Consider the following 23,159-nt stretch of genomic DNA (forward strand, 5'->3'; position numbering starts at 1 on the left):
AAGGGCATATCAGTGAGATCTTGTCTGGGCAAGGTTATTTGCTCGATTTCCTGCAAGCAACTGTGCGGTGTGCCATCCACAGGGGTTGGAAGTAACGTTGACGGGTTCAATGTTGTACAAAGTTCAATTACCATATCAGGTTGGCTCAGCAGTATGGTCATGCATGAAAGATGTCTAGTAGGAGAAAAATATGCTATTTTTTCTTGCAGTAAAATTATCGTGACTGCATGAGGCACTCTCAATGTGAGAGGGTGGAATAACACCACTGAGGCCGAAGCCTGTACTGCCATTGCAGCTGTGACCACTGTTTGCACACAGTGAGGCAACGATCGTGCCACTGGGTCTAACTGTGATGAATAGTAAGCCATGGGGCATTGCTTATCCCCATGCTGTTGCATCAGAACTGATGTCATATATCCCTGTTTACAATCTATGGTCTGAAAGAATCATTTGTGGTAATTCGGAAGTCCTAAAATTAATGAAGAAGCTATCAATTGTTTTAGTCTGTGGAAAGCTGTTTCTGCTTTGGGTGTCCATTGTAACAAATCTTGTGCTGCCATTGGTGTTTTATATATTAAATCAGCCAGTGGAGCAGACTCTAAAGCATAGTTTGGTATCCAGTTTCGACAAAAGTTAGTCGTTCCCAAGAAGGACATAATTTCCTTCTTGGTTGCTGGTTTGGGTGCTTGTAAAATTGCTGTTTTTCTGTCCACGTCTAATATTCTACATTCATTGGATATTACATATCCTAGGTATCTAACTTGTTTTTTCCAAAGTTGTAACTTACTTTTGTTTACTTTATGTCCTTGTGCAGCTAAAAATTTCAGTAACACTATAGTATCCTCCCTGCATTGATGCTGGGTAGGGGCTGCTAGCAAGATGTCATCCACATAAAGCAGAATCTGATTACCTCCTGGTGGGGTAAAGCCTGCCAGGTTGCTAGCCATTTCTAGTGCGAATATTGTTGGACTCTCACAATATCCCTGTGGTAGCCGAGTATAGGTATACCTTTTACCCTGAAATGTAAATGCAAACCAATACTGGCTATCAGGATGTATAGGTATTGAAAAGAAAGCATTGCTTATATCTACTACAGTGAAATATTTTTGTTGCGGCTTCAAATCATTCAACAAGGTGTGTGGGTCTGGCACCGTAGGTGCTCCAGGTATTATTGCATTGTTTGCAGCTTGTGAATCCTGTACCATCCGCCATTCCCCGTTTGCTTTTTTAACAGGAAACAGAGGGGGTATTACATGGTGAATCAAGAGATTCTACCAGTACTCCTTCCTTGAGTAATGCTGCTATTATAGGCTTGATTCCTTGTTCTGCATCTTTCCTCAAGGGGTATTGTCTTTTTTGTGGTCTAAATGCTGATTTTGGTGTAATAGTAACTGGTCCTGCTGTTCAAATAAGTCCTACATCTGACTTGCCTGCTGACCAAAGAATCTTTGGTATATCACACAAGGCTTTTTCTTCTTCTTCTAATAAGAATGCTAATCAGCTGTCCTCACTGGTTTGTAAGTGTACAGCTGGATGTGTCTGTGTTAGCCAATTCAATTTCTGTTTTTGTATTCCCTGCTCTGATAATTCTGAATCAGTTTGTTTTTCCCACCTTGTTACTTTTTCTCCTAAATCTGCCCATTTCACATTCTTGTTTTTCGTTAAGCTGACATGTGGTAGTTGATTAGATTTGTACAGTGCTATGAATTCCTGAGGTAATGAACAGCTTACCACACTGTTTCCCTCAGTATCCCAATACAAGGTTCGTAATACTAATCTGTTTGCAGGATTTTTAAATAACTCTTGCTCATATTCTTTATCAGGTCCTGGTATGCTACAGTAGTATAGAGTACAGTATAACAAATGCTGTTGGTCAGTGTCAAGGGAGGGGGCCTTACTGATGGCTACATTCATCAGTTCCTCGGTTACTGCCCCTGGACCAGTCGTAACTAAGTACTGGCTGTACCAGTAAAAAGTCTCACCCTCCGGTCGCACCACAAAAGTATCCATTTGCCCTTGTGCCTCCATACCCTGCATGGTGGGAACTACCACTATGCCAAATATCTGCATAAGATCTCTTCCCAGTAGATTTACTGGATATTTTGCAGAAACTACGATTTTACTTTTTTGAGTCATACCTGAAACAGGGTCAGTTATTGCTATATCATGGGAGAGTGGCTCCCTGTATAGCTGTCCATTTGCCGCCTTTACTAATATATAATCAGGTGATTCAGAGTCTTCTGGTAACTTGGAGGGGTGTATCAACGTCCGTGATGCTCCTGAGTCACACAGGAATTTTACTTCCCTCCCCTCCATCAGAAGTGTAACTTCCGGTTTCATGTCTGCCAGATAGAGCTCCAAGCTCAGTAATGCCAAATCTAGAATTTCACTTTCTTCATCCTCCATATCTACTTGCACTTCCTCTGTTCCTTCTACTATATTTACATTTGTTCTTTGTTTGTTAGCTTTTCCTGATGATTTCTGACTTTCATCACTATCATATAGTCAGTCCTCATCATCCTTGCTTTCTGTAGTCACCTTTTTATTTAGCCTGCAATCCCTCGCTAAATGTCCTTTCTTTCCGCACTTAAAGCACTCACCTTTCTTTTTTCTCTCTTCAAAATCTTCTGACCGTTTGTCAGATTGTCTATTTCCCTGGGCATTTTTCTTACCCTTTTTACCTGACTGTACTACAAAGACCTCAGCTCTGTCTTCAGCAGTGAAGACCTGTGTCTTCTTCTTCTTTTTACTCTTAAAGTGTCTTTCAGCATGTCTAGCATATTCAAGTAAGGCTTGTAGCCTACTTGTTCGATGATCTATCATATGCTTCGTAATGAAGCTACTGATAGGTGCAATGCAACCTTTCAAAAACGCATTTTTCAGTTGCTGTTCATACGAGGTATCATGTGTCTGATTTTCAGGAATAGCCATACCACTATGGTTATTGAAACATTCCAATAATCTACCATAATACCCATCTACAGTTTCATTCTCTTGTTGTATGCATTGGTTAATGCAAGTCCAATCTGCTCTAGGTTTCCATTTTTCGGAAATTCGGTCTGTAAGACCTTTTACTCTGTTGTCTAGTTCTGCGTCACTATGTGGGAGTGGTTTAAGCTCTGCATTACGAGGATTCCAGGTGCCACTAATCATGTGCCAGTCTGGACCCACAATTTGTCTAACTACCTTTTCTACTTCTTCCCCATTCAAGTGGTAACTTAGTCTCATACATTGTAAATCTTGTAAAAACTTTGTGCAATTGACTTTTGGATGGGGGATTCCCTCTGTAGCTTTCCGAATATCTTCCGGTGTCCATGGTCTGTACACTAGAAGAGTTGGGTCCTGCCCTTCCTGTCCTGCCTGAGGATTTGGTATCTCGATTAGTGGACAGATTTCTTCCTCATTTTCCTCTAGTGTGTTTTTCCCTACTTGATACAAGTCTGTGTCCCCAAGTGTTTTACGTGTCCGGGACCTAGTTTCAATAGGATCTCTAACAAATGGTTTTAGTGTTCTTGTGACATCAGGATAATGTGGAGGTGGACCAGCTTGTCCTCCTGCTTCATATCCTGAAAAAGACATTGGAGGGGGTGGGGGAGGAGGAGCCGTCGCTATTACTATATTATTATCCTCTTTATCTAAAAATAACGTCTTAGCATTTTTAGTTTTTTGTTCCCTTCAGTTTACTTCCTCAATCCACCTGTGTGCCTGAGGAATGCCTAATCGTTTTTGTTTTTTTGCCTGACCTTCTGCGTCAGATTTAAGTTGTTTTAAGAGTTTAACTAATGAAATTTTATCCAATTTACCATCAAATCCGTATTTATTAACCCATTTTGTATAATACCCAACATTATCAGCCCATTGTAATTGCATATATTTTGCGTCTTCAGTTAGGGCCGGATCTCGCGATGTTTTAGTGCACTGATTTCCCATATTAAAAGAAAATGTTACATAACCCTTTTCACCACATGGTATTTCAGTTCCTTATACAGTTTATCTAGAATGACTGCCTACCTTATTCTGTTTCCCTGATCTCTGACAAAATATACAGTAATTTCCTTTTGTCCCTGATCTGTATAACAAATCTTCTGACAATAGTATTTACTGCAACCTAGTCCCTGATCTAAAACAGAAAAAAGGCAAATATCTTCCTACCTGAGCCTCCTGAGTCGACCAGTTCGAGACCGCTCTTCGGCCGCAGATCATAAAGTGGCCAGCCTCTCAAAACGACAGTTCAGTCGGAGGTCTTTTATATTTCAAGAAGAACTGTTTCGGTAGCTTCTCCTGTGCAGTGTTCGACCACCGGTACAATCTGATCTGTAGCTGTCCGAGGGTTTCCGATTCAAGAAGGACCAAACTGTTAAATAAAAACAAAGATTACAACACAGGAGGCTCAGATGCAAAAGTTTACTAGTGTGCACCAGGAGGAAAAAAACATACAAGTACAGAATTTTGTCTGACATGATACAGGAAGTATACAATTCTTATAGTTTCTACTTTCTAGTTTGTGCCCACCTTTCTGACGTGGTTAGTCACAGGGCACCTACATCACTATGGTTCACAACATCCTATTCATAAAGATTGCTGATGTTACATATTCTAAAAAAGTTTTCCCTTGGGAATAATATAGCCTTGCAAAGCACCTGGCCAGTTATAATGTCTTTCTGTAAATGTTACTCCTTCAAGGTTTCAGGCCTGCTTGAATACAATAGCTGGTTCAGTCTTGCAATACACTTCTTTGTTCTTCTTGCAACATTCTTCCAACAGCTGTATCTTATCTTGATAAAATTTACAAGGCCAATTGTCCCAAAGGAAGAAGAAGAAGATTTTCAATGCTTTATACATTTAATTTCCTGACCCAGCAGATAATCATTAGTGAAAAACATAAGCTTGCTGAGCTGGCTACTACCAGGGTCAGAGTTCAAATACACTGCAGTTCCAAAGCTTCAAGCAGTTACATGTAAAATCATTCTTATTGCCATATTAATAATATAATAAAATGCATTATACACTATTTGCTTTTTAACTAGCACTTTATATATGCTCAAATACATATTTTTTCTAACACACTGCATGCTGTTGAGCACCAGATGTAATGCATGCTGACAGAAGGGTAATGGGAGGACTGTGTATACAAAAGGTGTGCAACCCCACATGTAGGTGTGTGTGTGTGGGGGGGTGTTGATTGTGTCTGTAAGTGCAATCTGGTGGAGTGGAGTGTGGCCGATGCATGTCAGATGTGTGTGTGTACATGTGTGTCTGTTTGTGTGGGTGTCCATGGATGCACAGGCGATAGTGGGATTGATCACATGGCAGTACTTCTCATTGGGATTGTGCTGTACATGTACATGTAGTGACATATGAGACACCAGGACAACCTGTCCGTTATGTGAACACAGGACAGCTGATAGCATAACAAGGTCTGTAGCACAGAACATGTATTGGGAGGGAAAGTACATACCAGGTTTACACATCATATTGCCAGCAGCAGATAGATAACTGGCTACCCACGTATGAAGCACTACTAATGCAATAGGGAATTACCAGACCACATCAGTGAGTGTATCCAGGTATTACTGTTGTCCACATGATGGGGTGATTGTGCAGCAGATGTGGCATGGACTGAGCAAGACTGTAGTATGACACTCCGATGTGTGACATATGTAGTGAATGTAGCAGCCCCAACCATATAGGGCCATGTACACCATGATTGGACATACACAGGGTAATACTGGATGACAGCAGTGAGAGCATGTACAACCTACTCCACCAAAGTCAGGGAGGTGATGGAGTAACAGGTCATGTGTTGTGATCACACGTGTAGGCATGGAGAGGAATGATATGTTAATGGATAGTATTAATGAGAGTATGTTAGCATGTGCCATGCTGGATGGGAAACATATATTTGGACTGTCAATGTGTGTGTGTGTGTGTCTGTGTGTGTGTGTGTGTGTGTGTGTGTGCGTGCGTGCGTGCGTGTGTGTGTGTGTGTGTGTGTGTGTGTGTGTGTGTGTGTGTGTGTCTGTGTGTGAGTGTCTGTGACTGTGTCTGTGACTGTGACTGTGTGTTTGTGGAAATGTGTGTACTGTTATGTAGTGCTGTGCAGGTCTTAAAGTGTGCGTTTGCTTCCCCCACAGGTGGTGAGGTGGGTCAGGGTCCATCCTGCATGCAAACTGAGGTAGGTGTTTGTACAGACACTGATAATGATGATGGTACTGTTGAGGCACAGATGGGGTTGTCAGAGGCTGAAACTGCACCATCATGTGTCATCACCCTCCTAGCCACCACAAGCCTGCACAAAGTTACAGTACACCTACAAACCCCATCACACATGGCCATAGTAGAGGGAGAGTTGGTGGTTGGTGCCAGAAACCAGGAAAGTGTGGTGTCCATGCCAACTGTGTCGGGTCACAGTAGGCATAGCCAGAAGTCCAGCAGGGCACCACATCGGCAGATGTACCATAGTGCTCATGGGAAGGCTGCTGGCCATCATGCCCCTGGCAGTGGCACCACAACTGGTGCCACCAGGAACATGTTTCAGGCCATAATTGAGGCACAGGCACATATGGACATGTACACCAGCAGGGCCTGAGGCTGCAGGGGGCTGCTTTCTCATCTGTACGTGGCAACCTCCATGACCTTGCTGCTGCCCTCTGTGAACAGACCAAGGTCATGAATAGACAGTGGGGTGAGATGGTGGGCCTCCTCAACCGTGGTATGTCCATGCTTGAACATGTGGTGGGAGTTGTGCAATGGCCGCATAGACGTAGGCCAGAAACACCAGCAGCTGGTGGTCAATGTGGATGTGCCAGGGCACCAAGCCGCTCCTGTAGTAGCAGTACCAGCCTCAGCACACCACTGGGGGTGCTGTCCACACCACAGCAGGCCATGTACAGATGGCCCTGGCCAGTACCAGGTGGGACATGGTTCCAGTGGACACCTTTCATCATCAGGGGAGAGTAGCACCTCAAGGTCTGTACCTGCAAGTACCCATGGAACTCCTGGCAGGAACAGTCAGCATGTCCGTGGCTGAAGGCACTGAACTGCACACCCTGCAAGGTATGGTCTGCAGTTGTCCAACAACACCTGTATAGGGCAGCCACATGGCAGGACTGTGTGCATGCATACCCACACACTATGCAATCACACCTAAGGCGACCCCATACCGACACACATCACATCACCATGCCCCAATCAATGAAGCAAACTCCTCACCCACACACATGGTAACACAGGTATGGACCACCCTCGGCCTCTGGCAAACCAGTAACACACCCTGTGCATATGATGATACCTGTGCCACATCCCTATCATCCATAACATTGATGCAGGAACAGGCTAATATGGTTTTGATGCACATGGTGACTGTTATAGAGTAATGCAATGTACTGCAGTGTAAGATGTTGTCAGGGGTAATGTGTAATGCATACATGTTAGGTAGTGTAGCCATGCAGCTATGATGCATTTCAGCTGTCGGTAACACTGATTATCTCCATAATGTTATCCATTTGTGTTGTAGGTGTACATGTTTCAGCAGGAGGATGGTCTGCAGTCATATTTCACAAGGGTATGGCACTGTGGTGACACAATGGTGACTGCCCAAGGGTGGGGACCTCAGTCTCACTGTTACCACTAAGGGGCTTGTGGGCTTCTGATATCCTAACGCTCCTCCCCATCAAGGTATTTACCCCCCCATATGTGTCATATGCTGCCCCTGTATGAGTATTGTGTGTCATGTCTGTTAACCTACCCAACCTACCTCCCCAATATACCTACAACCCCTCCCCAACATCCCACTCTCACCTAAAAAGAAAATGAAGGGCAATCTGTTCCCACAAAACAATATCACCCCATACAGGGCTGTCCATTTCGCACATGTGTCCACTAGACACATATAATCTGGTCTAATTGGCATCACAATTAATTTATGTTGTCCTCACCCCTCTCCCAGGGATTTGAGGGTCCAAATCTACCTCCAAATTCAGTGTATATGCCCAGCTGTTGCTGTAGAAAAAATGGGCAGCTATGGACCTATCCTACATTCTTCCTGAACATGCCTAGCTATGTTCCCTACTGTCTTACCCTCTTTGTGCCCCTCTTTCACCACTTTCCTAGCAACCCTTTTTTTCTTTTCTTTTTAAGAAGTTAGCATGGGGGTAAGTGGGACTAGGCACTTTAAAGCAGTTGTAAGCAGGTTTGCGTGGGTATGAGCAGAGCTCAGCACTGCCTACACAGGTTAAGCAATTTAGAAGCTGAGTATAAGAAACTATAACCAGGATTTAGCAGTGCTTACCTCTGCACAAACCCATGTAAACCCACTTACCACTTCTTTAAAGTGCCTTAATCACTCTGTATGCAACAGGCCATTTTCTGGCCAGCAACAAAATAAACTTTCTCTGCAAGTCTTGAACCCAGGACCCTGCACACCATACACAATGTGATTTACCACTAAACAACAGCAGATATACATAACCCTGATGTTTTCACAAACATATCACCAGCCAATGTATTCCAACATATAGATGTATGTGTGTAAATAAATATATTAACGTCTAAACATGTACAACATATTGATATATGTAGATATATGTGTGTATATATATATATATATATATATATATATATATATATATATATATATATATACATATATAAATATATATGAACAATTATACATGCAAATGCCTACATCTATGGATATATGTCTACATCTACATGTGTAAATATATACAGCAGGTCATATATATGTCAGCAGATATATACATATATAGGTGTATATGGACAGACATCTGGAGATAACAATGGGGAAATAACAAAAACATATATGTCCTCATGCAATGTTAATGAGGTTGAGAGGCCACACACAATATACGTCTGGTACGAATAGGTATACTCCCCCCCCCAACCAAGCACGTCCCCCCTGTAATACAGTACCAAGTGTTGCAGATCCTATAAACAGGACCACACACGACATGGCCGTCCCTAGGATACATATACACAGACACATATATGCAGATACAGGCATATATATATATATATATATATATATATATATATATATATATATATATATAGATGTATGTATATATATATATATATATATATATATATATATATATATATATATATATATATATATATATATATATACATATATATAAATATATATATATATATATATATATATATATATATGTATAAATATAAATGATATATATATATATATATATAGATATTTATATATATATATATATATATATATATATATATATATATATATATATATATATATATATATATATATAGATATGTATGTAACTACACATACACACACAGATATATGTACAGTAAGATACATAGGTAGTACGTGCACACAATATTGAGCAGCCAGTATTCCTACAGTCACCACCTTACCAACTGGAGACTGTATGAGCCACCCATACGAATGACATTCATAGTCTGCAACATATACCCACAGAGATATCAAATGGTATAACACCACACACAGGTGTGCATAAATGAATGTGAAAGCTATATTTGTGTACTATGACAGTTGCATATGCCATGTCATATAGCTGTTTAGACACTGACATCCATATGAACAGTGTAATGCAACTATGAAATAGTTATACTGAGACAGTAGTCTGGAAAGGTTGACATATGTTGCTGTCCAGGCCGAAGCCTTCAAGTAGTACAATAGTAATGACAGACTGGCCCACAGCATACCAGACAATCAACGGTACGTAATGCAGATGTATAGGTCAGCAGCCTCTATCTAAACTCTGTACACAATCCCTAGGGTGTACAGACCCCAGCTGACACAATGGGATGTATCTGTTACATAACAAGGCTTAACTGACACCATCACAATCACACTGACAAACAGAACATTCTGTATGGCAGTAGGCCTGCATTTACCCATGGTGGATTGTATGGTAATGTACATCTGGATACCTTAAGACAGCTTACCCCAGATACTCACACATATTGTAACAGCCTAGGTTAATCATGGTGCTCCCCCCTAAACTCACTACTGCTGGGCCATATACCATGGTTACGTACAATGGCCTCTGCAGTGCATTAAGGCGCACATGTATTGTGTAGGCGAAGCCCACACATATATGGCCCCAACCCCCCAGTATGTGTGGGGGACACAACAGCAGTAGAGGGATGGCAGGAATGACAGCATGACATACACACAGCCCACTACATAACAACCCCTGATAGCATGTCACATGTGCAAATCCTGGTATGTAGGTGGAGGACAGAGGCTGGAACACAGGCACATATGTGTACAACTGTTGTCATACAGTAAGCAAAAGATGTATATGTATATATATCTATATGGATATATGTATAATTATATATACATATATGTTCGCCATATGTCCTGCACATGGAGTGGAGCCCGACCTCAGCCCCAATAGTCCCAACTTCTCAGTGCAAGGGGATGTCATGTATGTATTGCAGGTATATTTGTAGACTATTGCTACTGTAATAGGGATTGTTTTCACAGAAATGGTATGTGTTGGAGGCCACATCTGCTGTTAACATGTGCGCTATTGACTACTGACAGACATCCTAAGGTCATCATAGTACAGTACCACTGCTAGCACAGTAACACCCCTGTGGACTACAGCTGTGATATGGCCAATATATGTGGACAGTCTGGCACATGCTGGTCAGTCCAGGGGTATACACAGAATGCCTTCATGCAAGACATGTGGACCCAGCTTGTCAATATGGTTCTTAACAGTGTAAATACTGTTATACATTTGGCCCCATAGGTTATGTATTCATACACCCCTGTCTGTCCTGACACATAATAACTGCTGATACAGAGGTGCCATGGCCACATACTACCCACTAGTTAGTGACATACATCTGAACAGCATCCCACTGCTTTGTCTGACATACGTGACTGTCATGGTGGCCCAGCAGAAGTACATCTGGCATGTATCTGGACATGACATCTCACTGGATATGTACAGTAAGCTTCTAGACATGTAACAAAGCACAGTGCAAGCTACAGGCAGACTAACTCAACAATGGTCTACATCTCCCATGTGAGAATACACCTGTACCTGCATAGACACCTGTGTGAAAGTTCATAACCACAACCAATGTGAATACAGCCACAGCCACATATGGTAAGCTAGCATACTATTACAGTATATGGACTATCTGATCTACACTATCCTCATATGAGCCACTCACACAACAACCCTACATATACTGGGCCACTAGACAGTGTGGTTTGATGCCTATCTGTGGTATGGGACATGTGTGTGTTCACCCCTACAAACATGTAAGCTGATATGGTGACATACAGTGGAGCAGCATGTAACATCAGATAGAACATGTCCAAGAACAATGACATCTACCACAGTCTCTGCACAGGCCAAGGTACATATTCACTATACACACACTGTCGACAATTACCAGACTTACACATACCTCAGTACTGTACACACAACCACAGAATGCCCAGGCTATGTCCTCAAATATAACCCCTACTATACATAACATGTGTAGCAGTCTGATATCTCACTGGCTTGTTATCAGATATGCTGTCAATGAATATGGTGTACAGAACATATGCACCCCCTACTGCATGACATATGTACAAAGGTTGACAAAGTTGTGGCTGGAGGCACAAACACAGGGCCAATTATGACATGTCAATGTGATACCCTCATACATTTACTGCTGTAACAGGGTTTGTTGCACCATATGTCCTATGAGGGATATGACGTCAGTAACTCTCCTGGCTGTCACCATCTACTGACTGCAATCCTGACACTACCTTCTGCAGTTGAGAGATAGGTGCTCTGTGGGTAACACAAGGAACACAAAGCACTGCACATTGCCCAGTCTGTAGATGACCCTACAGTTGGGGATTCCCCAGAAACATAGCACTGACATGACAAGTATTAAAACATATAGGACAGCCAAATCCACACACACAAACCCTGTTAAACCAATATAACCCCCAACTGCAGTATAGCAGCACTTACAGTCTATAGTCAAGACAGGCACATCCCCCTCCTGTGTGTTGGCCTGTTTCCACAGTGTATGTTGTCAGAGGTAAGTCTCCAATCCATCTGTGATGCTGTTTGCCAAACAACAGTGAATGAAATGGCTCAACACCAACATGATGTTCCTAGAAATTGGGGTGTGTTTCCATGCAATTGGATATGAGAATGTTACCACAGCTGTTCCACATGCAATCAGGTTGTAATTTGTGCAGAGGCCATCAGCTGATTATGAGCATCACTGACAATACACATGCTGCTGCCTAAGCAAAGCAGGTGTAAGTCTCCACATCCACCAGAGAGGGTGTGAGAGAAGCAGACAGAGGCAAATATATGTCAGGGTGGGTTGGGAGAGTAAAAGGTAAGCATGTTTGTGTCACACACCTACCAGTCCAGGGTATCAAACCCCTGAGTGACTATGTACTAATATCACATCTGTCATCCCTGCACAGTGGATATTGTGATATATACTAGGGGCACCATATAAGAGATTTGCAAAACCCACTCAACATTGAGTCCAGTTGTTACACACACACAACCACCTCCGCATAGGACACGAATGACAAATATCAACACATTAAGACATGCACACACCTGTTACATCTGGGATCAGACCTCCTACCTAACTAGTTGTTACACTACAGCACTATGCAATTATAGAATGCGATGAGGAGATTACTGGAGTACTCTTTCCCCAAAGGTTTATGTCACAGTGAGTGACATCAGCAAGAGTGCCAAAGTAGGGCAAATGAGTTGTAGTGAGTTGTGACTAGCCAAACATGGATTGCTCCCTACACAGGCATAGGAACAGACACAAAAGCATCCACAACTCCAATGTGTGAGAATAGAACCCCTACCACAGTTCTATATCATACTACAGCATTATGCTGTTATAGCATGCACCCAAGAGATTGCTGGAGTACTCTTTCCTCAAAGGTGTACTTCACAGTGATTGACATCAACAGGATTGCCAAAGTAAGGCATCTGAATTGTATTGAGTGTGATTAACCTAAATTGCCCTAAGTAGTCTGTATGCATTAACCGCTGTTCTGGCCAGAACAAAAATAGCCTGTCTTTGCAGGTCATGAACCCAGGACCCTGTACATGACAATCACAGTAGCTAACCACTAAGCCATCACAGCAATACATGAGACTGAGGTTTCACCAAAGTAATCCCACCACAGTCTAATCAGACCAAACATGTGAAAGGAATGTATATACAGTTGTCCGTAAAAGACCTCTCCAAAGCCAACATCATGCTACTTAAGGCAGAAGTGACAATGTTTATGACACCCATGGAGACAGGAGCTGACAGTTCAACTGATGAATCCTGCACTAAGGCACTGTATGAGCACATCCACTTGTGCATGATTCCTGACATCCCACATAGAGCCATGACACTCTCCTCCAAAATAAGCAGGCCAGTCTCGAGGTCTCCTGCCATGAACAGAGTATACAACAGAAGGTAGACACTGGTGAAGGAAAACGGATAATCCAAGGATGCAAACAACTCCCTTACCAGCCCTAGTAGTTTCATAGTTTCATAGTTTAGTACTAGGCTATCTGCCCTGGGGCATTTGTAAGCCTAGCCATAGTGATGTGTCTATCACCACCCCATAAAATGGTACAAAATGCACAGAATAGATTTAGAATACTGTGCCTCTGTCTAGTAGTGACACAGTGAAGGTCCCCTTATATAATAGAATTAGTTTACTGTGCCCCTGTCTAGTAGTGACACAGATGTGACCCTGGGGTAAACTTACGATCTCCCATCCGCTCATCAAGATTTCTCTTGAAGAGAGTTAGTGAAGGGCTCTGCCTAACATGAACTGGGATCTTGTTCCAGAGCATGGGAAGCCTCTGGGTTATGAATCTATCCCTCCAGCATGTCCTATTCATATTTGTGCCGAGGTTTAAACTTTAACTCTCGTGGTTCTGATGGATTTGGATTTTTTGAGGTGGAGCATGTCCATCAGTTCCTGATTGGACATAGCCTTGTACGTCAGGCAGAGATCACCTCTGAGCAGGCGGTATGCTACTGAATAGAGCTGGACTTTCTTTAGTCTGGCAGAATAAGACATATGTTGGAGACCCTTGATCCTCTTGGTGAGGTACTTTTGTGGTCTCTCCAGCTGTTGCAAATGCCGTGTGAGGTACATACCAAATGGGGCATTGTACTCAATCATGGGTCTGATGAGGGAGGTGTATAGGGGTACAATGACATCCTTGGATCTGGATGTGAATCCCTTCATGATAAGGTGTGCAAGGTAGAATGTTTTTCTAACCACTTTGGCAACGTGGGTGTCAAATGAGAGGTCGCTGTCGACTTGGGTCCCTAGGTCTCTGATTACTTTTTCCATACTCAGTGGGTTGCTGTCTATGTGATAATTTGTGGGTACTTTGTTTTTCCCAAAGGGGATGACTATACATTTTTTGGCATTTAGTTTAAGGCCATGACTCCGGCACCAGTTGTCCATTTCTGTGAAGCCTTTTTGTAGGATGTATGTGTCCGCTGGTGTATCGACTATGGTGCCTAGTTTGCAGTCATCTGCGAACTTTGTCAGCCACAACCCTCCCATGTTTGCTTTAACATCTGCAAAATAAATGCCGAACAAGAGGGGTCCCAGGACAGATCCCTGTGGGACACCACTTGTGACTGGCTTTGAGTCTGACATTGCTCCAGTGATTTTAACTTTATGGGTTCTGTCCTTTAGCCAGTTTGCAACCCATCTAGTGACATAAGGGTTTACATTTAAGCGGTTGAGCTTATCTATGATGCCTGAGTGGGGTATTTTGTTGAAGGCCTTAGCCAAGTCCAGGTAGGCTGTATGGACTGCTTTGCCCTCATCAATGGCTCTAGTGACTGTTTTGAAAAAGTCAACCAGGTTCAAAAGGCAGGATCTGCACTTTACAAAGCCAAACTGGGTGGGGTCAAGTGTCTGTAGGTCCCCAATATCTCTGTTTATGAGTTCCATAATGATTCTTTCCATAGCTTTGCAGACCAGGCTGGTTAAGCTTATGGGGCGGTAGTTCCCAGAGTCTGTAGAGGTACCCCCTTTGTGGAGTGGGACCACTGCTGCTGTACGCCAGTGTTCAGGTACATATCCTGTAGTAAGGCTAAGGTTAAATAGCATTTTTATGTGCGGGTTTAGCTCCTCTTGGAGTTCACGTAGCACACAACCTGGGATACCGTCAGGTCCCATTGATGCTGTGTTTTTACCATTGCTGAGGGCGACTCTCACCTGGACATCTGAGATGACAGGGAGATTACATTCAGCTGGGATAAGTATTTCTTCTTTTGGGGGTGAGGGAGGGGAGAAATTTGCACTGAACCTGTCAGCCAGAATGTTGGCAATATCTGTGGGTTCAGTGTATTTTTTGTTGTTGTGAACTAACTCTGAGCATATCTGAGGGTTTCCGCCCAGTTTTCTAATATAGCTGAAGAAGGCTTTGTGGTTATCTTTAGTGTCCTTAGCGATTTTCCTCTCAAAGTTGGCCTTGGATGTTTTTATGAGATAACGTAGTTTTCTGCTAGCGTTGATCAGAGATGTCTTCCCTTTATGGGATTTTGCTCTGTCGTGCAGTAGCTTCCTTCTTTTGTTATACAATATGTTAATGGCTGAGGTCCACCAGACAGGACGCTTGCCTTTGGTGGAGAGGGACTTGGATTTATTTGGGATTGCATGATCCATGCATTCTTGGAGATGTCTATAGAAAGCATTTGTGAAGGATTCAGTATTGTGGGATGTGGTATCCACTGGCCCAGTGGGCTTAAAGGATACCATCTCAGTCTTAAGAAGAGTGAAGTCTGATTTTGAGAAGTTTTTCACTGTGGTCTTTTGTGCTGGGGTGGAGGTGGGATATGTATATCCAGGGTGATTAGTTTGTGGTCAGATCTCACTAGTGAAGGGTATACCTCCAGTGTGGAGCATTTTGCCCCCATGTTTGTGATGATCAGGTCTAGCATATTATCTCCCCTAGTGGGAGAGGTGACTAGTTGTTCCAGTGCATTTGAATTTATGAATTCCAGGAACCTTTGGGCTAGCATGTTAGGGCTAGAATAATGTACCCAATCTATGTTAGGGTAGTTGAAGTCTCCCAGTATGATGGTATTTTGTGATACATTCATATCCTCCAATGTCTTCAGGAAGGCTGAGTGGGGTTCCCGAGATTGGGAGGGTGGTCTTTAACATGCTACCAGTTGTATAGCAGTTTTGCCTATGGTTAGTTGCACCTGTATGGTCTCCGATGCTTCATGTGTTGCTACTAACTTGGAGGTGTGGGTGTCCTTGATGAATATGGACACTCCCCCTCCCTTTGTGGTTCTGCCCGGGTTTTGGGGCCAAAAAGCATGATACAAGGTATAGCCTGGTAGCGCAGGGGTGCTCTCAGGAGCCTTGAACCAGGTTTCAGTTACTGCACAGACGTCAATGTTCTCCATACTGCGGAGTGCATCGAGTGCCTGCATCTTGAGATTTAGACTTCTGGCGTTGAGCAGCATTACCCTTAGTTTTTTTCCACTTTTGTTTTCTAAGGAGGTGGGTTTGTCTTTTGAGCCTTGCCTAAAAAAGGCACTATGGGGGTGGCAAGAGCCTTAGCCAATATCCAGTGGTGACAGGTGCAATGTAGGAAGTTGAGATCCCTCATGGAATCCTCCAAAGCTGGGTATGGAACTAAAATTGCCAAAGATTCTGCAGACAACCACACAGCATTCCATAGTTATGTCCACAACCTAACTAGCAATGCTGAGAAGTGCTCTGGGCTACAACAGAATGGCATTACATAGACTGCACCCATGGAATTTGCCAATATCCTGGCAGATTGATTTAGAGCCACATTCAACCCCCTCTTACCCCAAAAGGGCCCATGTCAATACAAAATAAGTTTGAATGCCCAGTAATAATGGCCACACAGGTAGAAACCACACTATCCACAGCTAAGAATACAGAATCCATGGGACCAGATGATATCCTGGGCTGTGCACCACATGAACTACAAAATGAAATGGCAACTCACCTAAATGTCATGTGTAATCATAGCCTCACATCAGGCCTGGTGCCCACTGAGTGGCACACAGCTGCAGTTATCCCACTACACAAGGGGGGACCCACATTTGATCCTGGAAACTACCGTCACATCAGTCTGATGAGCCTGATCTGCATAGCCATGGAATGCATTATCATGGAGTCTTTGAACACAGACATTGGCAACCCGCAAACACTGGACCCCACACAGACTGGGCTCATGGAGGGCCAGTCTTCTCTCCTGAACCTGATTGACTGCTTTGACTCAGTCTGCATAGCTGTTGAGGAGGGTAAGGCGGTCCACAAAGCCTATGTAGACTTTGCCAAGCCCTTCAACACCATCCCCCAGTATGGAAACATAGATAAACATACTAATCCAGCCATACATCCCTATGCCACTCAATGGTTTGCCACATGGCTTACTGACAGAACCCAAACTGTCAATGTAACTGACTCCAAATCCAGCTCCAGACAGGTGACAAGTGGAGTACCTCAAGGTTCAGTCCTGGGACCACTGTTGTTTGCCATCTACATCTCTAAAGCACAGGCCAATAGTACGGGACTCTGGCTAACAAAGGTAACAGATGACTGCAAAATGCGAGTCATTATGAGCCTGACTGTACTGCATGATATGTTACTGATGCCAGCCTGACATCATACAGGTGGGATGGAGTACTGTTAACATCTTGTGCCTTTGTCGTGTAATCATTGCTTGATTGATGTTTGCTATATAACTGATGATGGCTGCTTGATTTTGTAATGTCTGAAGAAGCGGAGAGCATTTCTGCGAAAGCACTCATGTTTTATTCTTTGAAATAAAGAAGTTCTAACTCAGCATTGACGTTTGGATTATTAGCTGGAAAAAGCCTTTATCTTGATTGAATTGCTGCTTCCTTTTGGTGGTTATTTTATATATATATATATATATATATATATATATATATATATATATATATATATGTGTATATATATATATATATATATATATATATATATATATATATATATATATATATATAGATATATATATATATATATATATATATATATATATATATATATATACACACATACATATATATATATATACATATATCAATATGTTGTATCTGTTTAGACATTAATATATTTTCACACACACATACATTTACATGTTGGAATACATTCTGTGTACTGTTGAATGACTGGGCTGGATGATATGTATGTGACTACAGCAGAATTATCTATATTTGAGATGGCTTAGAGGTAAATCACTTTGGCTATGGTGTGTATTGTTCTGGGTTCGAGCCTAGCAGAGGTTGTTTAATTTGTTGCTAGGCAGTACAAGGGCCAATGGATGCAGAGTGATTAAAGCACTTTAAAGCAGTTGAAAGCAGGTTTGCATGGAGGTAAGCAGTGCTAATCTCCGCTTACATTTTCATACACTCAGCTTCTAAATTGCTTAATATTGCTTAACCTGTGTGTGCATTGCTTACCCCCATGCAAACAGGCTTAAACTCGCTTACTACTGCTTACATATGCTTACTCCTGCTTACTACTACTTAGTAGTGCTTGCACTTGCTTACTAGTGCTTACTCCTGCTTACCACCACACTAATTTAGACAGTAATGTCTTATGGTTCTTGGGAAGGTGGTGGATTTGGAAATTGTATGGAGTTATCATTCATTGCACATTTTACCTTCCATTTGTATCCCTGATTCCTGTGTACATATACTGTATGGGGCACTTGTGATTATCTGTGAACTTTGCTACATTATGACAATGACACCTCACATATGCATTTAATGCAGTACTCCAGTTCAAAAATATATGTTATAAATATATAAATGTTATAAATATATGTCATTGTAGGTTATGCAACAAAATAAATTGATCGTACAGTGATTTGACATGGAAAATGGATTGTACCGGACTGGGACTTGAACCAGGAATGAATGCTCGTAATGCGAATGCTCTGCCAACTACACTATTGCTGTATTGCTTCATTTGTATATATCTTGCTTTTTATCCTCTTTTGCTATTTAAGCTGCATTAACCGTATCTAAGTGATGGGCAAACCCACGCACCTATGGTTAAATGTAATCTGTTTCATAAAAAAAATAATCTTTATTTAATGTTTTAACTATTGCTCAATGTTGCTGGGGGTATGTGAACACCTATGAGCAGTCTCACTCATTCTTATTCATACTCTGCTGTTCTTCATTGCAGGGGCGTGTATATTCTGAGAGCTCTGCTGTCAGACATGCCCCCTGCACTCGTACATGCTCTGTGTCCATTTAGGAGCTCAGGTAGTGCACCTTTATTAATATGCATGGCACACTTCCATCCTGCTCCTAAATGTCCTCTTCCATGCAGGACTAAGCTAGTCCTGCATGGAAGGATAGTAAATCCGGGGGTTAGTATATTGAAGTCATATCTTCTGGCCATTATGTCTCCATGTTTCATAATTCGGTCTAGCGAATCCTGACATGTCAAATGATCACCTAAGGTCAGATCACAAATCAGTCTCCTGTGTAATAATCAGTTCTACAACCCCAGTAAACTCTCTAACAGTTAGGAACTATTCCAAGGCAAACTACCTTTTATCGAGTGATAACCTCTCAGATTCCTAGCCCTTCCAAACACAGATAAGACAGCAGCCAATGTGGAATTGTTCTCAGAAACTCTACAACCATGTCAATGGTAGCACAGGGGCTGCTGTACCTACAAGAAGTAAGCACAAAACGAACTCTAAAAACAAACCTTATATACAATGAAGCGCCAAAAGATATAAAAATACCACAAAGGAGACAGGACCGGCAGCCTCTAAAAAAGCAAAATCTTTAACAGATCTTAGCGCCTCAGTTGACAAGCCTTCAAGAGATTAAACAATGCACTCACAATTATTCTTATATAAAACATCAATCAACACCTATCTCAATAAAATTAAGTAATTAAAGAAACGGGTCTATGTTAAATATTCAAACATCCAAAATGTCAAACGTTACATGGTTGAGACCAAATGTTTGACATTTGGATGTTCGAATATCAAATAAAAAAAAAGAAAAAAAGAAAAACACACCTTAACAGTGTGAGCAGGGGGGCAAGCTCCCCTGCACCCCCCACACCCCCTACTTAAATATACTAACTCTGAGACCGCACTTCGGTGCAGAAAAGTGAAATTCTCCCTATCTGCACTGTACACCACCGTTGAAAGTCAATCTTCGAACATTTGAAATTTCAAGCGTTAACGTTTGAAATTTTAAGCATTGGAAGAATGACATAGACCCAAAGAAACACCCTCCAACTATATTCAAGATTTAACCCATTAGGTGACAGTGTTTCAAATTTTAATATACAAACAGTTTCTTTATGCAAAAGTCTTCTTTCAATTTCTATTTCATCCCACCCATGTATAGCTACCAAAAATGTACCCCTTCAACAGTCACTATTTCCATCATGACATTCCATATAATGTTGTGCTATTGGACTTTCAATTTTGTTATATTTTATGTGTCTCAAATGCTCCTGCAACCTTGTCCTAAACAACCTTTTAGACTCACCTATATAAAAAGGTTGCAGGAGCATTTCAGTGCATACGCTACCCCTTTAGTGTTGCAACTTACACTAAATCTAGGGGTAAATGCAACCCTATTTATCTTGTCAAAATATGGGACTACATGTTGACAAATGGAACATTTACCACACTGTCTAGTACCTAATATGCATACATTAGCATGCAGTACTTCCTTAGGGCATTTAAAGTTACTGTGCACTAATACATCTCTTATACTTCTCCCTCTCTTTAAAGACAATGAGGGCATATACAGTAGTATAGTTTTTAACTTAGGATCTTTTAACAAAAATTCCCAATAATATTTATTTACATACAAGAGGTAAGCACAAAACTAACTCTAAAATCAACCCACCCTGATTGAATCCAAAATTAAACAGGTTGTACAACAAAAGAAAAAAAAGTCATAGCTAAAATTAGGAATAGTAATATCAAAAAAGATAAAAACTCTCTCATCAAACTAAATAGACAACTAAAAGGGTTAATTTCATTCAAGGAAAACAATTTTGAGGTAAAGTTAGCTTCCCAGGTCAAGGTCAGCCATGCAGCTTTCTTTAGTTATGCCAGAAACCTCAAAGACAACACACAACAAAGTGACAGACTGGCTGTAAATGAAGCCACATTCATGGAGTCAGGAGATATTGCAAACCTACTGACAAATTCATCTCCAACAGGGAGCAGATCCTAGCTGCACTATCTAAGGCCAAGAACATGACTTTGATGGGCCAATAATGTCCCAGCCAGGATGCTTCCTCACTAGTCTGAAAAACAACCTATCAGTGCCACTGCAGTCAATATTCAACTATAGCATATGAGCAGACTTTGTAGCGAGCAAATGGTGGACTGTAACAATTATCTCTCTGCACAAGGTGGACCAATAACAGATCCCAGGAGCTACAGACCCATTAATCTGAATAGTCTTACATACAAAACCATGGAAAGAATTATCATGGACATGATTAGCAATGGCATAGGAAACCTTCAAGCACTGGACTCCACCAAGTTTGGTTTCATTAAAGCAGGTCATACTTACTTACCCTAGTGAGCTTCTTTGAGAAGGACACCAGGGTAATGGAAATGGGCAAAATGGTGTATACTGCCTATTGTTATATGGCTGAGGTGGTTTGCTATCAAAAGGCCAAGTACCTGTTAGAAATGGGAATGTCAAACAACAGTTGGATGATTCCCATTTCATCTAACCTGCACAAGTGCGGGTGTTCAGATTCGCTAATGCAGCAGTGCATTCGTACACCTGTCTTCAGCATTCTGAATACAGATCACAGCACAGTGGAGATCAGGAAATAACCCTTTTCTCCACTGTAGTATGATCTCGGAGTTGGAATATATTATTTGCAGGGGGTGTGTGGGGTGTGTGGGGTCCAGCAGGGCGTAGCACCCCTGCAAAAAGATGGCATTTTGTAGTGTGCACTAGGGACTTGCCTAACTGAACATCGAAAGTGCAAATTCAATGATGATGGTGTGTGCACTTCGACATTCTGACCTACTTGATATTTTCAACTTCGCACATCTGATTCACAGATGTGGACAGATTTTGTTTTGAACTTTGAATATAAGACGGTAAACCGGCTGAGGCATGTGATACAATACCTCACTCATGCTGTGTAAAGAAACTCATGCAATAAGGAATAAACCCTTGTGTAACATGCTGGGTAGCTAGCTGGCTTACAGATAGGACCCAGGAAGTTAGGATCTGGGAGATCACCACCACATAGAAGCTGGTCACTAGAGGAGTCCCTCAGGGTTCTGTTCTGGATCTGCTCCTCTTTGGCATCTACTTCTTGGAAGTCAAGGCCAATGTCAGGGGCCTCTGGCTGACTAAGTTTTCAGATTATTGCAAGATAGGGGCAGTCACAGAATCCTCCCAAGATGCTAACATCTTACAGGAAGGTCTAAGATGGTCTAACATTTGGTGCAAATGCCATGGCTTAAAACTCAAAGCTAATAAATGCATAATAGTAAATTTTGAAAAGTTGGCAACTCTGGGAAACTACCTCATTGATAAAACACGCCTAAATGCAAACCCTTTAGTCAAGGATTTGGGGACGCATGTAGATAGTAACCTGGCCTTTGACTGACATATATCTAGGGTAATAAGAAAGTCATTCTCTATTGCTCAACTTATAAGTAATGGTATTGCATCAAGCTCCAGGGAGTTCATCATGCCACTGACTCATCATTGAGTTTAAAGCCCCTTTAGGTTCATAAATGTGCAGGCACATGGAAGAAATGGAATGTCCACAGAGGTTTCCCACATAAAGAATACATGGCGTAAACGCAATGTCCTATACAGAGCACCACAAAGCCCTATCTATATTCTCTGTTTCTTCCAGACTGCTGAGAGATTATCTATGCCTGGCATACAAGGCACCTCTGGATCACACTCTGATGGACCTTTTGAATATCTACAGAACAATCATCATCAGAACTAGGAAATCTAAAGACCTAAACTTTGCTTATGACATAAACAGCACATGTTGGAGGGACGGGTATTTATCTCACAGAATTCCCATTCTCTGGAATAGACTTCCC

This window comes from Protopterus annectens, chromosome 2.part1 (genome assembly GCF_019279795.1).
Source record: "Protopterus annectens isolate FY-2018-M chromosome 2.part1, PAN1.0, whole genome shotgun sequence".
NCBI lineage: Eukaryota > Metazoa > Chordata > Ceratodontiformes > Protopteridae > Protopterus > Protopterus annectens.